Source organism: Myodes glareolus, chromosome 18, assembly GCF_982192425.1.
Source record: "Myodes glareolus chromosome 18, mMyoGla1.1, whole genome shotgun sequence".
Classification (NCBI taxonomy): domain Eukaryota; kingdom Metazoa; phylum Chordata; class Mammalia; order Rodentia; family Cricetidae; genus Myodes; species Myodes glareolus.
Window position 1 is genome coordinate 68,649,163 of NC_142043.1, and position 21,027 is coordinate 68,670,189.

Genomic DNA, 21,027 nt, shown 5'->3' on the forward strand with positions numbered 1-21,027 from the left:
CATGCATTCACCACTTGAAGAAAATCCAAATTAAGAATGAGAAACCCAGAAACTAAATGGTTAGGAAACAAGAAGACACAAAATGAAAGTTAACTGATGTCAGGGGAAATGAAAATGACAAAGTCATAAAGGAAAACTAAGTTACAAATGGGTGATGTACCAAAATGTATTAAAAACACACTAAAGGGCTTTGCAAAATGGCATCAAACAGTCAAGAAACGACTATGGAACAGAACACTCCTTGATTAGGTTTCAAGGATGGGGACACTCCAGGGTCTCACTGTCGTTAACCTGACAGGGGAAGGGCAGACCTCCCACAGAGGGCAGCAGCCCCCTCTCTTTCATCCTCCACGTCTCACCCTTCTAACCATGGGTGGGCGTGGCTCTGCTCTAGGGAGTCTCAGATCTGCTCCCCCGAGTGGTCCTTCATCCTGTCTGCAGATGGGGGTTTCATCAGCTTCCTTCTGATCCTGATCCCTGTGAGTTTAGACTTTCCTGTTGTTTATTTTTCTCTGTTACCAGTGGAACCAATGTTTCTTTAGAAAGAGTATGTTCCTTTGTTTTTTGTGTTTTGTTTTCCACTGTTTGGAATTGTCCTAGTCGGGGTTCCTACTGCTGTGCTGAAACGCCAGGACCAAACAGTCTGGGGAGGAGAGGGTTGATCTAGCTTATGTTTCCACATCACTGTTCATCGTCAAAGGAGGTCAGCACAGGAACTGAAGCAGGGCAGGAACCTAGAGTTAGGAGCTGATGCAAAGGCTGTGAGGGGGAGCTGCTCACTGTGTTGCTCATCATGAATCATTCAGCCTGCTTTCTTAAAGAACCCAGGACCACCAGCCCAGGGATGGCCCCACCCACACTAGACTGGGCCCATCAATCACTAGCTAGGAAAATGCTCTACAGCCAGATCTCATGGAGGCGTTTTCTCAGCTGAGCTTCCCTCATCTCAGACGACTCCAGCCTGTGACAAGTTAACACAAAATTAGCCAGCACAGGAATCAAACTCCAGGACTTGTGCGTGCTAGGCAAGCGCTCGACCACTGAGCCACATTCACAGCTTGGACACACACACACACACACACACTGAGAGAGAGAGAGAGACAGAGATTGATTGTGGATGTTTAGTATAGTTGATAATTTCACAGGGAGACAGAAGGGACAAGGTTGAGAGAAAACCCTGAGCAGAAGCCGTGGGAAGGGATGGCAGACAGAGAGGACAGAGACCACTAACAAGGCATTTTCCTAATTTCAGAATCCTCACTGTCACATAGTCAGACTCAAGTCCTATTTGGTCTTTGTTTTTATTTCAAACTGTGACAAAATACAATGGCCCAAGACAGCTTAGCTTTGAGCGTGAAGTGGATTACACACCAGCCGGTAGCCACAGTGCACTTCAGACAGTCAGGGCAAGAGTTGTGGTCCCCATTCCCGGTTCCCAGGTCTGGACTGGGAAAAGCCAGCCTTCCTGTCCACGAGGTGTGGCGGGGTGGCTCTTTTTAGCCACTGCTCCACCAGGGTTCCAGTGGACGAAGTCATCCGAGAGGTGGTTTTGGATGCTGCAGAAGTAAAGAAGCGTGAGACAGAGGAGCTTGAGTCTGCTCTAGCGTGAATCCTGAGCTCCAAGCAAGCAAAGTGACAACTTAAAACTGAAACTTGAGAGATGGCTGAAGAGATGGCTAAGGATACTTGTTCTTGCAAAGAAACTGGGTTCACTTTCCAGCTCCACACAGTTGCCCACAGGTTTTTAACCCCAGAACTCAGGAGGCAGGGGCAGGAATTTTCTGATTTTGAGCCCAGCCTTGTCTGCAGAGTGAGTTCTAGGACAGCCAGGACTACATAGAGAAACCCTGTCCAGAACAAATAAACCAAAAGTATTTTTTTGATAAATGAAACAAAATGTAACATGCTACAGTATTTAAGGTGTTTCCATCGGCAGTGGCCACAGTGTTTCCATCAAATGACAGAGCCACGCAGAGCAGAAATGAAGAGAGAGCTCAGGTCAGTGGGCTAAAGATTTTATCTTGAGAAAATAGACATGAGATATTAGTTTTAGCTCAAAGGAAAAGAAGAAAGGAATAACAAAACAGAGCATAAAGTTGTGGTTTGAGAATCAGAGACAGTGGAGCAGAACCCCAGTGGTTTAAGAAATCACTAACATTTGCAGAGGGTCTCTGTGTCTGTCTGCTGTGTGATGCTTCCTAGTCCTCAACGAATGCCTTCCTTTAACTGCTGATTGTCTTTGGTTTTTGAGATTTCTCTGTTGTCCTGCTGCCCTTTAGTTTTTGTTTTGTTTTGTTTTGGATTTTTAATTCTTTAACTGGCAGAGAAATGAACCTAATCAAACCCCTAGATGGATCAAAACTACCAGAAAAAAAGAAAAACACATAATATCAAGAGGGAGAGAAGGGGCACAATCACGTATTGTGCAGAGACATCTATGAAAATCTTTATCTCTATGTCAGATGACTCAGATGAAATGGACATACCTCCTGTAAAATACTAAATGCTAAAGCTATGGCCACCCAAGACAGCAGACCAAGAGAAAACGGTTTTGTCTCCACAGATACATTGAACTTGTACTTACAAACGTTCCCACAAAGTCAGCTCCAGGCATGGGTGTTTTCGTTGGCAAAGTGTGTCTTTCAGAAAAGACAAAATAATTCTGTCTCTATTCACTGAAACAATGAGACTACCCTGTGAGGACTGCCAAACTTTTTATGTTTGATCACATGATAATTGTTTAGGTTATGTGATTTAAGACAAGATCGAGGTTTTTATGAAGACATTCAATAACCGGCCTAGACACATCCAAAAGAAAGTGTTGTAGCCATCCACAGAGCTCATATATTACAAAGCAGGAGGCAGTTGATTGGATTTGGTCAGCGGGCCACTGCTTGTCTGTCTCCTATATAAAATGTCTTACAGAGTCCACATTAAAAAATAATGCAAAAGAAATGCTCCAGGACACAAATTCATCACTGGCGGTCAACTTTATATCCATGTAACTATAATAAAATACTAAAATTAAAATGTATAGTTTTTACTGATGAAGTACCACCCAAGATATAAAATATCTAGGGACACCTGGACAAACAACGGACCCAATCCATGTGCTGAAAACTTTGACACAGGACTGAGCAAACTCATAGACTACTAACAGAATGGAAAGATGAACCACATCCATGGAGGAGAGCCCATGTGCTGAGGGCTAATTCACTCTTGATTTATGTGTAGACCGGGCACAGTTTCAACACAAAGCTCTGTGACTTTACTGAGGAAGTTGATCAGTTTACATGGGAAAGGAAGGGATGGAACAGAAGGAACAATTTTCAAAAAGAATAAAGATGGAGGTTTAGGATAACTGATATTTAAGACGTTTTATACAGTTATTTAATACTTTTTATACAGTTACATCAAGACAATGTTATATGAATGTAAATGTATGTGTGTGTGCTACATTTATGCCAAATATAAGTATATAATAATCCTTTGATAGAAATGCCTGGAGAATTTAGTGAGGAAATTTCTTTAGTGTATGGTATTGGAATAATTGAACACCTATGTAGAAAAATGGAATCTATACTGTATCTCACATAAAAGTTAGTCCAAAGTGGATCATAGCTGCACAGGCTCCAATGTGAAATGTCTACCACAGGGGCACAATTGGACCTTTGGTCACCAGTTAGGGGTGCACCCAGCAAACCAAAAGGGGTGATGGTGCTTCAAGACTGGAAGTATGCAAGAGACTGAGGCTGCGGGGTGCCAGGCTCTCCATCCCTTCCCTGAGCCCAGGGAGAGCAGGGATGACTAAGTGCTCTGACTTCAGGTAGGAACCGGAGGTGAGGACCAGAGATGCTGAAGAGAACTCGGGTGCCCCAGTGGCTACAGAGGGATCTACAGTTCGTGCCAAGGAGGGTGAAATGGGTCACTGGTGGAAGACCGTGCTGTCTGATGACATCAGGAAGAGGATAGATCTGAATGACAGAAACCAGGGTTGGAATTTTTGTTGTATGAACATGAAAACCATCTGAAATGTGTTCAGTGTGGAAACTGGGCACCAGCTCACAGATGACCGGGTAGCTGCCAACTGTGTGAACTGATCTCAAGGACTCTGTGATGAAGACATGACGGATACAGGAAGCGGCTGGAGAAGGAGGAGAGTCCTCCTCTGGCCTCCATGAGCATCTGCACACACGTAACATTCACTTAACACAGATACATGTACATAGACACAAATACAAGTAATAAAACATCAATGCTAAAATGTTTAAAAAATATTCTGGAGATTTTGATTGTTTCTTTAAATCTTAGACTATGACAATCTTCCCTTTACTACCCTATCCCACAATCTGTAATTTCCTAATAATCTCACAAATCTCTTCTTTTATGCTGCTTTCCCCTAGTTGCTCTTCTGGGCTTCTTGCTGGCAGGCTTGGTGACTTAGTCTGCCGGAGACCGGTGATGCTGCTTCACACTGCTCTCTCATTGGCTGGGTCAGAAACCACCCTCTGTAAAGCCTCTTTGTCATCAGTGTCTCTATTTCAGCTACAGTGGTAAGTGTGAGGCTTGAATGTTAGCGTTTGGGGGAAGGGAAATCGCTGTGGAAAGTCCCCTCGTACACATGCCTTCTGGAGTGTCTGCTCTCGTGTCTACAAAATTACATGGTTTCAAGGGGAGACTGTGGGGTCAGTGACAGGACTGGGGAGACACAACCCACTCTAAGTCACAACCAGATCATGGACCCTAATCCCAGGGTGGTCTCCATTAGCTGTGGTAGAGGTGATGATTCAGGGTCACTGCCTCAGTGTGTTTTCCTGTGAGGAATCTAGGAGACAGTCTAACGGGATGAAACCAGCTCAGAGACATTGTGTGCTGTACCTGGTCTCGGTCTAACCAATGAGAAGGCATGGCTCTACACCTTTGTGAGCGGCTGATTCTCACACAGGATTTCATGGTTTGCTCGGTATGAGAAGAGAGCTGGGGACAGGAGAAACAACTAAAGTCCCCACATCCCCAAGGGGTTCAGAGGGCTATGGAGGGCAGGCAAAAATGACTTCTGGTCCAGTCCTTCATTCCACTCAAAAACAAAACCCAAATGAAACTTGGCTTCTTTCTGTCCTGTGTTCTTGGAACTGGGACCCTGTTCCCAAACCCACAAGTGTCCTTTGGGTCAGACACGTGGGCAGCTGTGTTACCAGGCCCTGCAGCCATAGCAGCATCCGGTGTCTCACTGTTGCTGATCCTCATCTACTCTGTTTTTCCATTTCTATTGTGGGGAGTGCACCTCTTGCCAAGTACCTTGCTGTGCACTTACAAGTGCTGACTCCCCGAGTGAGGTACTGAGACAATCACCATTTGCATTAGGGGTAAGGAAACTGGGGCAGAAGGGCTAAGTGTGGAGTCACATGAGTGAATGACGAAACCGCAGTTGGCACCAGGCAGTCTGGTTTCAGAGGACACGGGTTAACGATCTGCACCATGTCTTTCATTGTTGGTGAGTCAGTCTTTCATTCACGACTCACAGGAGATGATTGTATGAGTCTGCCTTGACTTCCCTCCACCTTCCCCCACGTCCTGCACGGATCCTGTCTTAGGGAGTGGAAATTTGCACTGTTGCTGCTGAGTGGGCTCTTTCCTCTCAGGTCCCTAGGGTGACGCCTGTGCAGACGGCTGTGAGGACAGCTCTGTGTCCTCATTTGTTACAATGTCTGGTGTCTGCCCCATGAATACAGTCGGATACTCTAGCAGTAAGCATAAGCCTGCAGGCATGACCTCACATGTACACAGCAATAACAGTGCAGGTCGGGGAACCCGAAGTTATACTTATCTTTTTCCTTTTAGATAGGGTCTTATTATAAAGCCCTGACTGACTTATGTAGACCAGGTTAGCCTTGAACTCACAGAGGTCCACCTACTCCTGCCTACTGAGTGCTGTGCACTGGCAGGCCCAGCTGTACTTACCTTATTGGAAATTTAAAGGAACCGACACCATCTAAACCTAACAAAAACTGTGTTTTCACAAAAGGAATTAATCATGACTAATTTAGGCAGAGAGCTGATGGGACCATGCACAACACCTGCTCCTTTGCTTCCCCCTCCCTGGAGGGGCTGCCCTCTCTTGGTTTTCCCATCTCAGCTTTTACATCTTCCAAATTGATGGGACTTGGCTCATGTGGTAACATGGGAGACCCTTGCCTTCCCCATTTTTTCCACACCCCTCCTCTAGACAGGTCTTAGAGCACTCTGGTTCTGCTCAGCAAGACCACAGGTGTCCCCGGGAGGCTCCCTCTGCCATCCTCTGACTGCAGGGCTCCGCCATCACTTCCTTCAGCTCTCAAGCTTCAGATGTCACTCGTTTCTTCTCTGTTGCTGTGACAGAAACATTCTGTGCTGGGAGAAAAGAGTTTATTTTGGCTATGGTCCTAGCAGAACAGAGTCCTTCATGGCAGGACGGTACTGCAGAAGGAGGGAATGGTGTGGCAACAGGCAGGGATGCTGGTCAGCAGGAGCAGGAAGCTGGCTGGCTGATAGGGGCTGTGTGTACTGGTTTCTGACCTGTTATATACGATGTTTATCCAATGGGTCTACAGCTGAGGCCAAATCCCACAGGTACAAATCTCACCCGGCAAGGACCAGCGGACTTCAGGACAGCACAGAACACTGCTGGGACCATGCAGCCTGCATGCTCTCTCCTCTCTTGTAATACTGATGATTCTCTGGCTGGTTTAGTGCCACTTTGTCAGTCATGCCTGGGACAGACGTGACCATGTCCTGGAAACCCCATTGCTTCGCAAATATTTTCCCGTAAAATTCTTTGGGTGCTGATGCTTCTCAGGTTTCTCCTCTGGGGACACCAGCTGTCATTTCAGACCCTGGGAGCTGTTCTAATTCAGTGCTGACAGGATTGGAGACAGATTACCCCTATTTCTGTAAATGTGTTTTGAATGGGATTTTTGTTCTTGAAAATGTGTGCCTTTGTCAATCATTTTTTAGTTTTGTAAAGACAGGATGTACCTGGCTCAGTATTTGGCAAAGCTAACAAAACAATAACTATTGTTTTTGTTTTAAAAGTATTTTGATGTAAAAGTTAGAAAAAACCATATTTGACATATTTGTTTTTCCTGGAGGTTAACATTGGAGTATGGAAAACCATGTTTGTTTTTGGTGTATAAATAAAGATGGCTGAAGCTGTTTGGGGCTGACAGTTGTGTGAAACTCATCTGTGATCGGACATTTCTTCCCACCAGTGCCCCTTCCCTGACTCAGAACTTGAACCCAGATTGCAGTTGTACCATAGCATCTGGCTACATTTTCATCCATGCACAGGAAGCAGAAAAAGAACAGGAAGTGAGGCAAGGTTGTACACCCACAAAGCCCACCACCAGCGGCATACTTCCTCCTGTAAGGGTCCACCCAATAACCGTTCTGTGACTTTTCCAAACAACACCGTTGCTGTAGATAATTGTTCCAATCCATGAGCCTGAGCACATTTCTTTTTCAAGCCACAAGATGGCAACTGAGGCAGCCGTTAATTTCTCTCCCTAGTCCAGTGCACACTGTGATAGACTGTTCTCAGATTTTGTTTGTTTGTTTGAGACAGGGTTTCTCTGTAGCTTTGAAGCCTGTCCTGGAGCTAGCTCTTGTAAACCAAATTGTTCTCAAACTCACAGAGATCCGACTCCCTCTGCCTCCCCAGTGCTGGGATTAAAGGCATGCACCACCACCACCTGGCTGCTCAGAGGTTACAACTAGTAAATAGGTCCTAGCCAGACTTCTCTCAGGGTAACAAAGCTGAGTTTCCATCTGTTTCCTGCTAGGGACATGACTGGTACATGCATGAACCCAACTTGCAACTGCTTCTCAGAGCACCAGTTGCTCTCAGACCCCAAACCCAAGCAGTTAGTTCCCGGGACTTCCTTGTTAGAAGCATGAAATCCTAGTACCCAACAACAGCCCTGAGCCTGATTAGATCACACCAGTTCCTATCTGTGGTGTCTGTAAACAAAGGTCTAGGCTTAAAGATTCATTTTCAATGTGAGAAATGCATGAATAATAAAAGTGCAAGAAATCAAACTACCCACCAAAGCTATGGTGATATGTGCTGGGAAGCACACTCCCTACACTAGACACTGAGTGTGGCACAGAATCACCACGGCAGAAACACACACAGCTCTCAGCATTCAAGAGAGAAGAGTAAAAGCTACCAGCCAGTGAGGGAAACCCCAGCTACGGCTGTGAGTGGAAGCTGACACCCATCTTCAGGTGAGGATGGGCCATATCAGGTGAGGATGGGCCACACCAGAAAAGCTATAATTATTCCCTGAAGCCTGTTCACAAAAGCCAGAGTCAACTGTTAAATTAATTTAAAATCAATTGTCAGACAAGGCCACCACCAAATGAAATAGCTAAAGGTTTTATTTAATATTGAAAATGAGTTGATAGCTCATCACTGATTATTTTACAAGCTGTTGTGACGATAGACATTCGAGCTTACTTATACCTAACATAGGGTATGACAGCATTGCATATCAGTAGGGAGGGTGGGATGCGGCTCTTGGGCAGAGCATGTGCAAGGGCCTGGGGTGGATTTCCAGCAATGTGTGCTTGGGCGTACATACACACACAAGCTCATATGCACACATAGACATGCACACTCATACACAATCTCACACAAACTTGAGGGCAAGCATACATGAACACACCCACATGCACTCACACTCACACACAAGTGCAGTCACACACAGATGAACACAAATGCGCACATGCACACATGTGTATGCACATACACATTCTCACATACAGAGACAAAAAAACACACACTCTCTCTCAAACACACACACACACTCTCAAACACACACACACACACACACACACAAGTCACTGTGCACCTCTTTCTAGTTATGCATGTGGTGACATAAGACTAAGTTAAAATCGGTGGTTGTGGATGTGCTTACACTACAGAAGTCATCGAATGCTATCAATTATGACTTGATATACTGTTCTGTTGGTTGTTTAGGTCATAGTCAGGACAGTTTTCTTCTATGTTGTATGGGAATTATTTCGAAAAAGCAGACAACAGTCTCCGTCACAACTAGACCCATCAATCCCACAGATGCAGCTTTAACACAGGGACAGCAGCACAGTAATAATGAAAGGGGCACAGGTGTGCACACCAGCACTGACCAGACGGGACTGGAGCCTGCTGCCCCCTCCTGTGCAGTTGCACTAAGGTCCACTGTCCTTTGATTGCCTAGAAGGAGAGTGTGACTCAGGCTAACATTTTCTGAACTGTTCTCCCTGGTTGGGGAGGCACCCAGGTAAAGGCGTTGCTTTCACTGGTAACACCAGAAAAATGTAAGGAAGAAGAGACTAGAGAGATGACTCCGTGGTTAAGAGCACTGTGCTCTTTCAGAGAACCTAGGTTCGCTCCCAGTACTCACATACAGCCTACACCACCTACAACTCTACTTCCCAAAGATTTCGTGCCCTCTTCTGGCCTCTGCAGGTACTGCATGTGTGTAGCATATAAACATTTATGCAGGCAAACCACTCATTAATATAAAATAAAATAAAGTAAAAATAAAATAAAACGTTTCTAAAAAGTAAGGAAAGAAGCCTGTATTAGTTGCTTTTCTTTTGCTGTAAAGACACATGACCAAGGCAACTTATAAAGAAAATACTTAATTTGGGGTTTGTTTGTGGCAATCTCCCCCCAACCCCGTCTGTGCTCTATGATCTAGAATCCAGTTCGTGAGCTTCAGACAAGGGGCTGGAGGCTGAGGAAACACACACAGAGACAAACAGACACAGGGACCTCCAATCGCTGGTACAAAGCCCTTTCTTTAATAACACCATGGAGGCTTAAATACCCTACAGTCAATGGCCAACAGGTGAAAATCCCATCCTCTGATCCTCTAGGCTAGGCACAGCTTTTAGTAACCCCAATTAGAAGGCTCTAGACAGGGAAGAGCAGCTGAAGGCCAGGACTCCAATTGGTCCCAACATTTGTTTATAGTTTCAGAGGGTGAGTACATGAACATCATGGTAGGGAGCATGGCAGAAGGCAGGCGTGGTGCTGAAGCAGGACCTGAGAGCTTACATCCTTATCTGCAAGTAGGAAGCAGAGAGAGTGAGACTGAACTGGTGTGGGCTTTTGAAACCTCAAAGCCCACCTCCAATGACACACCTCCTTCAGCAAGGCCACACCTCCTAATTCTTCCCAAACAGTTCCACCACTGGGAAGCAAACATTCTAATATATTGGCCTATAGGGCGCATTCTCATCCAACCCACCACAAACCTGTTTATCAGTGCAACCCAGAGAGCAGAGCAAGATAAACATCTTCTTTCTATGGTTTATTCAGGACCCTTGAACAATCTTCTCACCCTCTTGCCCCTGGCAGAGCCGGCCCACAGCTTAAATAACCTCTGGGCAGCCAACAGCAGCAAGCCATGTGGGAAACGCAGATAGGTCCAGAAACGTGGAAGCAAGCTAGATCCTTAGCGTTAGCCATATATGGAGTTGTTTATGACTGAGAGCACTCACCATCGGGGAGGTGGAAGGTGGAAACCAGCTCCACCTTTAAGGCGTGGCATTACACAGCTCTCTACAGTTCTCCGTTTTTGTTTTAAATGCAACAGGCAAGTGTAGAGGCCTTATCTATGAATATATAGAGACATTGGGACCTTGTACTGATCCTCATTCAGTTGTCATCCACCCGAAGAGTATCAGACCAGTCCAATACCTTTTTTCAGAGGTGGGGTCTAGGGTATCAACCCACATGCAATCAGGCATGCTCTTCTCTGGGCCCAAAGCGGCTGACCCTGAGTGCAGTGCTTAGCTTCGCATCCTGAGCGTAACAATTCTATGGTCATCATCCATGTGTGGGGGGACTGTCCTGCTTCAATGGCTGTTAAGGCTTGAATGATCATGACTGCATTGCATTGTAGAGGAAACCTGATCTTGCATATACACCACAGGCAAGCCAGGGAGACCAACACCAAGAGGCCTGCTAACATTTCCAAGCCCGCCCACTCTTTTAGATGATTTATGGCTGCAGTAATTCACGATGACAATCCTGTTAGTTCTGCATCCACTTGGGTAGAGTTCACCGTGACGATGGCCACCCTCAGCTGCTCCATCATAGTATCAAATTCTTCAGTTCCGTTACCTAGGAGATAACTAGACAACTGTTTAGACAAATTTGCAGTATGAGTAAAGTTCTCATATTGTACACTAGTCACGGCATGGGGAGCATCAACAGACACAGGCATGATGCTCCTTGTGTTGAACTCTTCTAATCAAATGCTCTGGCATCCACACTGGATCTTGTTGGTCTTGTGGGAAAACACAAACAGAGCCTCATGCCCATGTCAGCGCAGGATCAGGCCCACGCCAGAGCCCTGTCAGGATATCCTTCCACTTGACCATCCCTTTAGCAGGGCCATAGGGGTCCTGATGTCTATCAGCTGCAAATCAACCTTGAACATCCAAATTTAGAAAATTTATAGTAAACAAAGCAAGAGAAAATCTTTCTTTTGGGGTACGGCCATGGCCTATTCCCTTTTTGTTTTTGTAAACATTCTTTTAGTGCGTGGTGTGCACGATCCACAATGCCTTGTCCTTGAGGGTTATAAGGCAAGCCATGAACAAGCTGCACCTCCATTTGATGACAAAAGGAGGTGAACATTTGGCCCGTGTAAGCAGGTCCATTATCAGTCTTTAATTGATGAGGTTTGCCCCAAGCGGCCCACGCTTCTAGGCAATGGGCAATCACGTTACATGCCTTCTCTCCAGTGAGAGGTGTGGCGTACATCACGCCCGAACAGGTATCCACTGAAACATGCACATACTTGAGTTTACCAAAATCAGAGACATGCATTACATCCATTTGCCAGATTTTCAGCGGGAGTAGACCCTGTGGTTTTACTCCAATACTGGGTGGATATTGATGAGTCACACATTGAGAGCAATCTAAAATTACCTGTTGAGCATCTGCTCGAGAGCAATGAAATGTCTGTTGTAATGCTTTAGCATTAACATGAAAAGCCTTATGAAAAGCTCTCGCCTTCTCCAAGGTAGAACTCATGAATATACATTCCATCCTAGTCCACTGATCAACTGTATCGTTTCCTTCACTCAAGGGACCTGGCAGACCTGTATGGGCTCTAACATGCTGGATGTAAAAACAGTTTCTTCTCTGCCAAATTAAATGTTGCAATTGCTGAAACAAAAGACAAACTGGACTAGAGCTTTTAATAGGTCCAGTTACTTCTAAAATTTTAAGGGCATTAACAACAGAAGCGGAATCTGATATTAAATTGAAAGCAAAAGGACAAACCTTAAAGACTTCAACTACAGTCTGTAATTCTACAACCTGAGGAGAACCGGATTGAAGCTGATGCATCACAGGTTCTTGTTTATCTATCATATACACCCCACAGCCTGTCTTAGATCCTTCTGTAAATACATTTGGAGCCATGGAAATAGGCTGCGATGATGTTATTTTAGGAAATATCACAGGATGCTCCTTAAAAATCTCAACAATGGATGTTTGGGATAGTGGTTATCTATGGTGCCCTCAAAACCACATTGTAAAATGGCCCAATCATCTTTCGTAGCACACAAAATATTAACCTGATGGCTGGAATAAGGAAGGCACTATAATGGTGGTTGGGGTAGTCCCAAAATATTGTAAACACTGTTGAATCCTGGTCAGGGCTAAAGTTGCTACAGCAGTAGGATAATGCTCAAGAGATTTGGCTGGAGATGTCTTGGGGTAAATCCAAAACAGTGGCCCATTTTGCCATAACAGCCCTGTAGGTTGGTGATATGTGGGAAGAATGCACATGACAATATCCTGATCTTCTTGAAACCTCTGCAAGAAGGCATCTTGTAATCTTTCTTCCACCTTTTGTAAAGCCTTTCTTGCCTCGTCAGTCAATTGCCTCAGGGAATCTAAAGCAGAATCTCCACTTAAAACATTATACATGGGTTTTAACTCATAGTTTGGTAATTTTAAATAACATCTAATTCAATTTATATCACCTAACAACTTTTGAAAATCATTCAAGGTCCTTAAATTATCTTTTCTCTATTCTACCTTTTGTGGGATAATTTGTTTCTCACAGATTCATGCTCCTAGATAACTAACAATTTTATCCTTCTGTACCTTTTCAGGGGCTATAGATAGTCCCTTCTTTTCAAGCAATTTACCTAACTCCACATAAGCCTGGTTCAGCATCTGTTCACCCTTAGCAGCCAGTAATATGTCATCCATATAATGAATGCATCTCAGAGCAGGGAATCTCTCTCTCAATGGTGTAATAGCCTCCCCTACATACAGCTGGCACATAGTAGCACTATTAGCCATACCTTGTGGCAAGACAATCCACTCACATCTTTTATCTGGTTCTTCATGATGAAACAGTAAAGGCAAATCTTTCACTATCCTTGTGAAACAAGGGAATGGAGAAAAAACAATCTTTTAAATCAACCACAATTACAGGCCAGGAAGCAGGTAGGGAAGACAGCAGAGGCAGCCGACATTGTTCTGGCCCCAAAAGCTGCATCTGATTATTAATGGCTCGTAAATCATGTAATAGATGCCACTTCCCTGATTTTTCCTTTATTACAAAAATAGGGGTGTTCCAAGGTGATATGGATGGCTTGATGTGGCCCAGGGCTAACTGTTCTGCTATCAACTTATTTGCAGCTGTTAATTTTTCAGAGGAGAGAGGCCACTGAGGAACCCACACTGGCTCCTCTTTTTTCCATGTAATGGGAATTCCCTCCCCAGCGGCCCCTAAGAAAAACCCAGCCCCTGCCTAGAAGGGCGTTGCTGTACAGATATAGGGTCTTTCTGCCCCTGCAGTCTTTTTCCCAACCCGAAGCTTGGATGATATCCCATCTTTGTCATTATCTGTTGTGAAGCAGGGGAATACTCATTACTGAGTTTAAATCCCATGTCTTTCAGCAGATCCCTCCCACACAGGGAAGTAGGGAATTCTAGGACATAAGGCTGAATATTCCCCCAAATGGCCTTCATCGTCACTCCATTGTAACTGTCTAGCACTCATATCTGGGGCTCTTGCAAAACCTAGGCCTTGTAAGGTTTGAGAGGAAGCTTGAATTGGCCATCCTGATGGCCAATCATTCTTGGCTATAATGCTTTTGTCAGCACTTGTATCCAACAGACCAAGGATACATTTTCCGTCTACCTTAAGTGTCAAAACTGGCCGTGGGTCCAAGTCAAGGGACAAAATGGTTAAGTCCGTGCCTGAGGAGCCAAAACCTCTATCTCCCCTTTCGGCAGGGCAGGCTTCAAACCACTCATGAAGACTGGGAAGGAGTACGAGCTGAGCAATTCGATCTCCAGGAGAAATTGCAGAAATGCCTTTAGGTGACTCTACCATAATTTTAACGATTCTAGTATAATCTGGATCTATAACCCCAGGATGAACTTTTAGACCCCTCAATGTTGTGGAAGACCTTCCTATAACTAACCCTACTGTTCCTGGATCCAGAGGCCCCTTAAAGTCTGATTCCACAAGCTGAATTCTGGGAGTCAATACAAGTCTGCTGGTGGCATGGAGGTCCAGTCCTGCTGAACCTGCAGTGGCTCTCTGCGGTCCCTCGGATGTCAGAGGGTTAGCCACGCCCTCTGACACATGTCCTCGTTCTGACTCACGGCTGCCCCATATATTTGCGGGCCCTGAGGGCAGGGGCACCGCTGCCCGTTTTTTGGACGGGCGCTTACAAGTGTGTGAGGCAAAGACCGGCCATTTATATCCTTTACAGATCAATATTCACTTGCCCAATGCTTCCCCCTTTTACATCTTGGACATACATCTGACTGAGCTAGACACTGGCCACCAGGCCTTTGAAGAGCATCTTCTCTTTCTGGACACAGCCGTTTTAAATGTCCCACTTTACTGCACTTAAAGCAGGCTCCTGAAGCTGCTTTTTTCCTTTGTGTCAGTTGAACCACAGCTGCCACTAGGCCTGCATTAGTAAGCGGCCCTCCCAACTCTCTACAAACTTTCATCCATACCTCAAGGCCTCGTCTCTTATAAGGGGTTATAGCATTTCTACATTCCTTCGTGCATTGTTCATATATTAGCTGTTTTATCAGTGGCATGGCCTGATCTGGATCCCCGAAAAGCCTGCCTGCAGCCTCAACCATGCGAGCGACAAAATCTGAGAATGGCTCAGTGGGGCCCTGCAGAATCTTAGTAAGATTGCCGCTCACTTGCCCCTAGTTGGGCAAGGCCTTCCAGGCTCAAATGCCAATTCTATTAACTTGTTCAAAGACTTGAACTGGGTACCTGGTCTGCTGATTAGCAAAGCGACCCTGACCAAGTAGGGTCCCAAGCATGATGTCCTGCTGCTTGATTGGAAGTTATTTCCTCGTTCGCAAATTCTATCAAAAAAGCTTTCCAGTCTAAATACTGCCCTGGGCTTAAACATGCACGTGCAAGCCCGCTGCAATCACTAGGCATCATGCAATACCGGTTAAAGGCTTCCACCTGTGCCACCGTGAGGGAAGCATGAGTCCCATAAGTTCTTACAGACTCAGCCAGAGATTTAATAATCTTAAAATCTAAAGGTTCCTCATATCTGTTCCCCTGTGGATCTTGAAACACTGGATAAGCCAATTGTAATTCTATCCTTACTGTATTCCAGACTCCTGGGCAAAAAGAACGCCCTGAGCTGCCATTCCCTCCATTCGCATAAAGAGGGGGTGCCGACGGCATTGCTTGGTATGAGGAAGGCTTGCAGCACTCCTCCCTCTTAGGGTCCCCCTTCTCTCTCCCCTTTCCTCTCTTTCTTACTTTTGTTCTCTCCATCTGTTCTACAAGTGCCTGTAGCTCTTCCTTTGAATCCACAGACTCTGAATTCTCTATGTTCTCCTCACTGTCCGCTTGTTCCAACCTCTCCTCCTGAAATATCTTTAAAGCAGCCAGTCCATTCTCTACTGCCTCACTACATCGTTGGTCCTCATGACAGCCTCTAACTAGTTTCCAAACTGAACGCAGCAGCTCATTTAGAGCCGAAAAAACTGGGTGCGACTGAGATGTGCCCATAGTCAACTATTAATGTTTTCTTTTAAACTTTAACTTTTGGTTTGATAGTTTATGGCACCTGCTCTTGCTTTCAGTTTTACAGCTTTACTAACCCTCCTAACTTATTCTAACTTATCCTATCTTTCCCTGCTCACTCTCTATTTACAGAGGAGAGCAGACTACCCGCTTTTTGTCATGGTCACTTTAACCCCGCTCTTGATGCGGTCACTAACTCTGCTCTTGTCACAGATTCCCACCTTACCTGGGAACTTACCAGTGCACTACCCTGCCCGCAGAAAGTTCTGAGTCCAGACAAGAGGTTGTGTCCCCGTATAGGCCACCAACTGCCACGCCTGCCTTGCCAGCAAGGAAGATGCAACACTGGACTCTTCTTTCTGCGGTTTATTCAGGACCCTTGAACAATCTTCTCACCCTCTCGCCCCAGGCAGAGCCAGCCCACAGCTTAAATAACCTCTGGGCAGCCAACCCCAGCAAGCCATGTGGGAAACGCAGATAGGTCCAGAAACATGGAAGCAAGCCAGATCCTTAGCGTTAGCCATATATGGAGTTGTTCACAACTGAGAGCATTCACCGTCGGGAAGGTGGAAGGTGGAAACCAGCGCTACCTTTAAGGCGTGGCATCATGCAGCTCTCTACAAACCAGATGTTGGAAAATTACAGCAGGACATTAAAGCAGCATCATGTAATACTTCAGTAAGCAATGACGAATTCACCCAAACAGATAAAACAAAACAACAGCAAGAACTCCCCCAATGGACAGTCTAGCTGAATAAGTATTACAGACTGAGAGGAATTAAATGGGAATTGCAGAATTGCAGAACTGAAAACCAATTATTGTACTCAACAGTTGAGTGAACATGGCAGACAATAGAATGCATGAACTCAAAGACAGATAATGGGGTTCACTGAGTCATAATGACAGGAGAAAACAGACTAAAAGGCACAGATAGAACCTTGGAACTCCAGGACAACAGGAGACCTATCTCTTCCTCTCTGGAGTCCCAGAAGAAGAGGAAAAGGGTGAAGGGCTGAAAAAATACTCAAAGGAATAAATGCTGAGAACTTCCTAAATTTGATGACACATAATTTTATGGATTTCGGAGCTAAGTAAAACCAGCATCAGGTAAATCCATTCCTCAGTGAGGACCTTAAGATGCCTAAGAGAGAAGAGGAGCTTAAAATTGGATGGTCATACATTTTTCACCTGAAGTTGCTGAGGCTGGCAGAAGCTGCACACCAACTTTCAAGTGCTGAAGGTAAGAGCTGTCCTGAAGGATTCCACATCTGCCCAGACTGTTCCTTCAGTGATGAAGAGGAGACAAACACGTTCTTAGACAAAGGAAAAGAGCAAACCTCCCTGGAGTCTGTGCACTGCACCTCATGCCGTTTCCCACACGTGGCCTCCTCCTTCTTCCCACCACAGGTTCCTCAGTGCCCCTGCGAGACTCTGGCTTGTCTCTTGGCTCACACCGTGCTCACCCCCACTGCCCACTGTCTTTGCCTCTCAAACCTTGACTCTCATTGTCAATAATAGGGTTTTAAATTATTATCCAGAATGGTGTGTCTCGTTATGGCTTGTTCACACTTGTATGCTTTTGCTGACCCTCCTCCTCATCTCTTTCCCCATCTTCCAGCTCTGGTCCTGCTGGTTGCTGCTCTAGTGGCTCCCATTGCTGACACATCACACAATGTCTTAGTTGGGGTTTCTGTGTCTTGTTGTGATGAACACTCTAACCAAAAGTCCATCATCAAAGGAAGTCAGAGCAGGAACGTGGAGGCTGAAGTAGGTGCATGGAGGAACACTGCTTACTGGCCTGTTTCTCATGGTTCACTCCATCTGATTTTTTCTATGACTGTGGTTGCCAACACTCAAAATAGGCTGGGCTCTCCCACATCAATCATTAACAAAGAAAATGCCCCACCATCTTGCCTACAGCCCAATCTTACTTTCTCAATTTCCCTCCTCTCAGATGACTCCAGCTTGTACCAGGTTGACAAGAACCAGGCAGCACACATGTATTCTACTGCCCTCTTTTGTCCCTTTGCCCCCTTCATCCAAGAGCTCCTTTTCCTTTCTAGTGATCTCCCTAGCTTCATAACCTACCTACTACCCTCACATGTAAAAATCAAAATGTAGGCTCCTCTTATCAGAGAGAAAATCTGAGTCACTTGTTTTCCTGCACCTGGGTTATTTTATTTAATACAGTAATTCCCAGGTCTATCTATTTCCCTAACTTCATGACCTCAGTTTTCTTTATGGAATACAATTCCATTGTGTCTATGCACCATGTTTTCTTTGTCTGTCACGATGGACATCTGAGCTGCTCCATTTCTTAGCTACTGAGAACAGTGCAGCAATAACCATGGTCTGCAGACATCTCTGTGGTAGGACTGGGTTCTTCCACCAAGAAGTGAGGTAGCTGAGCCATATTGTAGATCTATTTATTTATTTATTTATTTATTTATTTATTTAAGTTTTTTGAGACAGGGTTTCTCTGTAGCTTTGGAGCCTGTCCTGGAACTAGCTCTTGTAGACCAGGCTGGCCTCAGACTCACAGAGATCCACCTGCCTCTGCCTCCCGGGTTCTAGGATTAAAGATGTGTGGTATCAAGCCAGGCTTCATAGTTCTATTTTTAGCTTTTTGAAACCCTCCACATTGATTTCCATGGTGGCTGCACCGATTTACACATCTACCCACAGTAAATACAGGTGCCCCTTCCTCTCCAGCATTCACTGTCATTTTTTTCTTGGTTGGTGGTCGTGACTGGGGTGAGACGGGGTCTCAGGGCAGCTTTAATTTTCATTTCCCGGTGTCTCAGAACATTCCACACCTTTTCAGATATTTGTTGGCCATTGTGTATCTTCTTTTTAGAATTCTTCCTCCCGTGTACTCTCCCACTTAGTGACTGAAAGACATCAGGTTTTCTGGTGTTGAATTTTTGCAGTTTTTCATATTCTGGAGGCATTAACCATTCTGTCTGAAGGAAGCTGCCAAAGATTTTGTCTTTGTTAACAGCTATTTCTATGCATTTGCTGTTCTTGAGAAAACAGAAACATGAAGAAAACCACATTAATGTTCAAGCTAAGGCATGCCACGCCACGTCTGATGGGAAATTTCCTGTTGAAGAACCTGGTGTCGCCATCTCCTTTCTCTCTCTCTCCTCTTTCTTTCTTTCTTCCTCAGGGTTTCTCTGTGTAGCCCGGGCTGTCCTGGAACTTGTTCTGTAGACTAGGGTAGCCTTGAACTCACAGACATCGTAGTCTCCTTAGTTCTTTTCTCTGCTGCCCCACACCCCACATGACTGAACCAGGGATGCTGTGTCTGATTAGAACCCTGCAGAAGACTCTAGAAAAGGTTGGGCTAGGATGAAGGAGCTGGCAGAAGGCCAAGGCATTGCCTTCCTAATGTGATCTTAGCCAATCAGAAAAAGATTCCTGGTGAAGCTTTTGTTGCCAGATGAAAAGGCCGCATGAAGAGGCCTGGGAGAGCTGGTAATCCCCTGTAGACACAGACTTCTCTCACAGCCCAGGACAGAGCTGAGGAGCTTCCCCTTAGGAAAGGAGTAGGAGAGGCCGAGCCCTCAGTTTGTGTGTGGAGGTCTGAGGTGGGGGTGCGGACACCGAGAGCACCCATCTCCAAGGTCCCTGGATGGCCATGTTTGTCTGACGACTGTTCCACACTGAGTTTGATGATTGTTTATGCTCCCTGCATAAGCTGAGGAGATCTGTGTCCACCCTGAGCACCACAGCTGCTGGGAGCCCAGGGCCGTCCCTCTCTGGTTCTCTACATCACTGTGTGCAGGGTGGAACCCAGCAATGCTGCAGCTCACCTGCGCTGTGAGAGCCCTCACGGGACGTTCTTGCTGCCCTGTCTCTACCCCTTTCCCTTTTCCTGGTCAAGTCTGCTTTCAGGTCCTGCCCCTGTTTAACTAGGATCTAAAACACTAGAGATAGCACCATTGAACGAGGGAGAGAGACTTAGTATTTAGTCACTGGTGTTTTCCAGGCACTGCTTCAGCTGACTGATAAGTAGACTCGGTAGTGTGTGCGCAGACCTGAGCAGACTGGGTTGGAAGCAGACGTTGATGGCTGACACTTGGGCTGGCATTGTGTGACAAGCCTGTGAGCATCCTTCCTGAAGCAGCTGCTCCGCATCTTCAGCTTCTTGTCCTTGACACACCAGGTGACTGTATAAGGAAGCCCTAAGAACTTATGGTTGCCTTTGATGACATTGTGGACCTATTTCATGGTTGTGGAGGATTTAAACAGCAGAAGAATTCTTAAGAGAAATTTTGGGTTAATTAACTTCTCAAATATTTCCATTGGAATATCATGAATGCAATAGATTCCTGAATGAGGAAGATTCCTGAGCCAGCAGGGCTGGGCCACACACTGACCCCCTACTTCCAACTCTCTCACAGGGCAGTTTTCATGATTAACCACAGCACATCATTCTTTCCTGTGTGCACAGGAAGATCTAGGTGTACAGCGGTCAGAGCATGGTTTACATTTTACAAGAATTCCAAGGTTAGAAAGAGGTTCTTGTTGACTCCCAAGAACCCTGCTTCCTCACCTGTGGCTCCTCAGTGTCAGACAAGACAAAGGACAATCTCTGTCCCCTAACACATGGTTGCTATTAATCCCCTACTAAACCCCTCAAGAATAACAGCAGTTTTAAAATAACTCTCTCAAAGTTGTCTATACTTGACTTGCTTTTCTCTTTTGTCTCTTTAAACCCCAAACACAATCAGTCTTCAGTTTGGACAGCTTTACCCTGTAACTGAGAGGAATTGTTACCTCAAATGTTCACCCAGTGAGGCTCCATGAAGATACAGACCAGGCACAGCACAGAGAGCCTTTGTAAACAATGTCTACCCAGAGACTGGTGACACGCTTCAGCTCTGGTGCTGATTGGTTCCTCTCCTGGGACCAACTCCAGTA

The 21,027-nt window shown here is 45.5% G+C and overlaps 1 protein-coding gene and 1 long non-coding RNA gene across 2 annotated transcripts in view; both read left to right on the forward strand.

The window, feature by feature from the left end:
- The window catches only part of LOC146890884 (HLA class II histocompatibility antigen, DO beta chain-like), a 295,550-nt gene that overhangs the window by 102,603 nt on the left and 171,920 nt on the right, over nt 1-21,027 (forward strand). The window lies entirely within an intron of this gene.
- Nucleotides 353-7,193, forward strand: LOC148119200 (uncharacterized). The gene is made up of 3 exons (XR_015735414.1): nt 353-479; nt 4,404-4,553; nt 6,591-7,193. It is a non-coding gene; the product is annotated as an uncharacterized LOC148119200 (long non-coding RNA).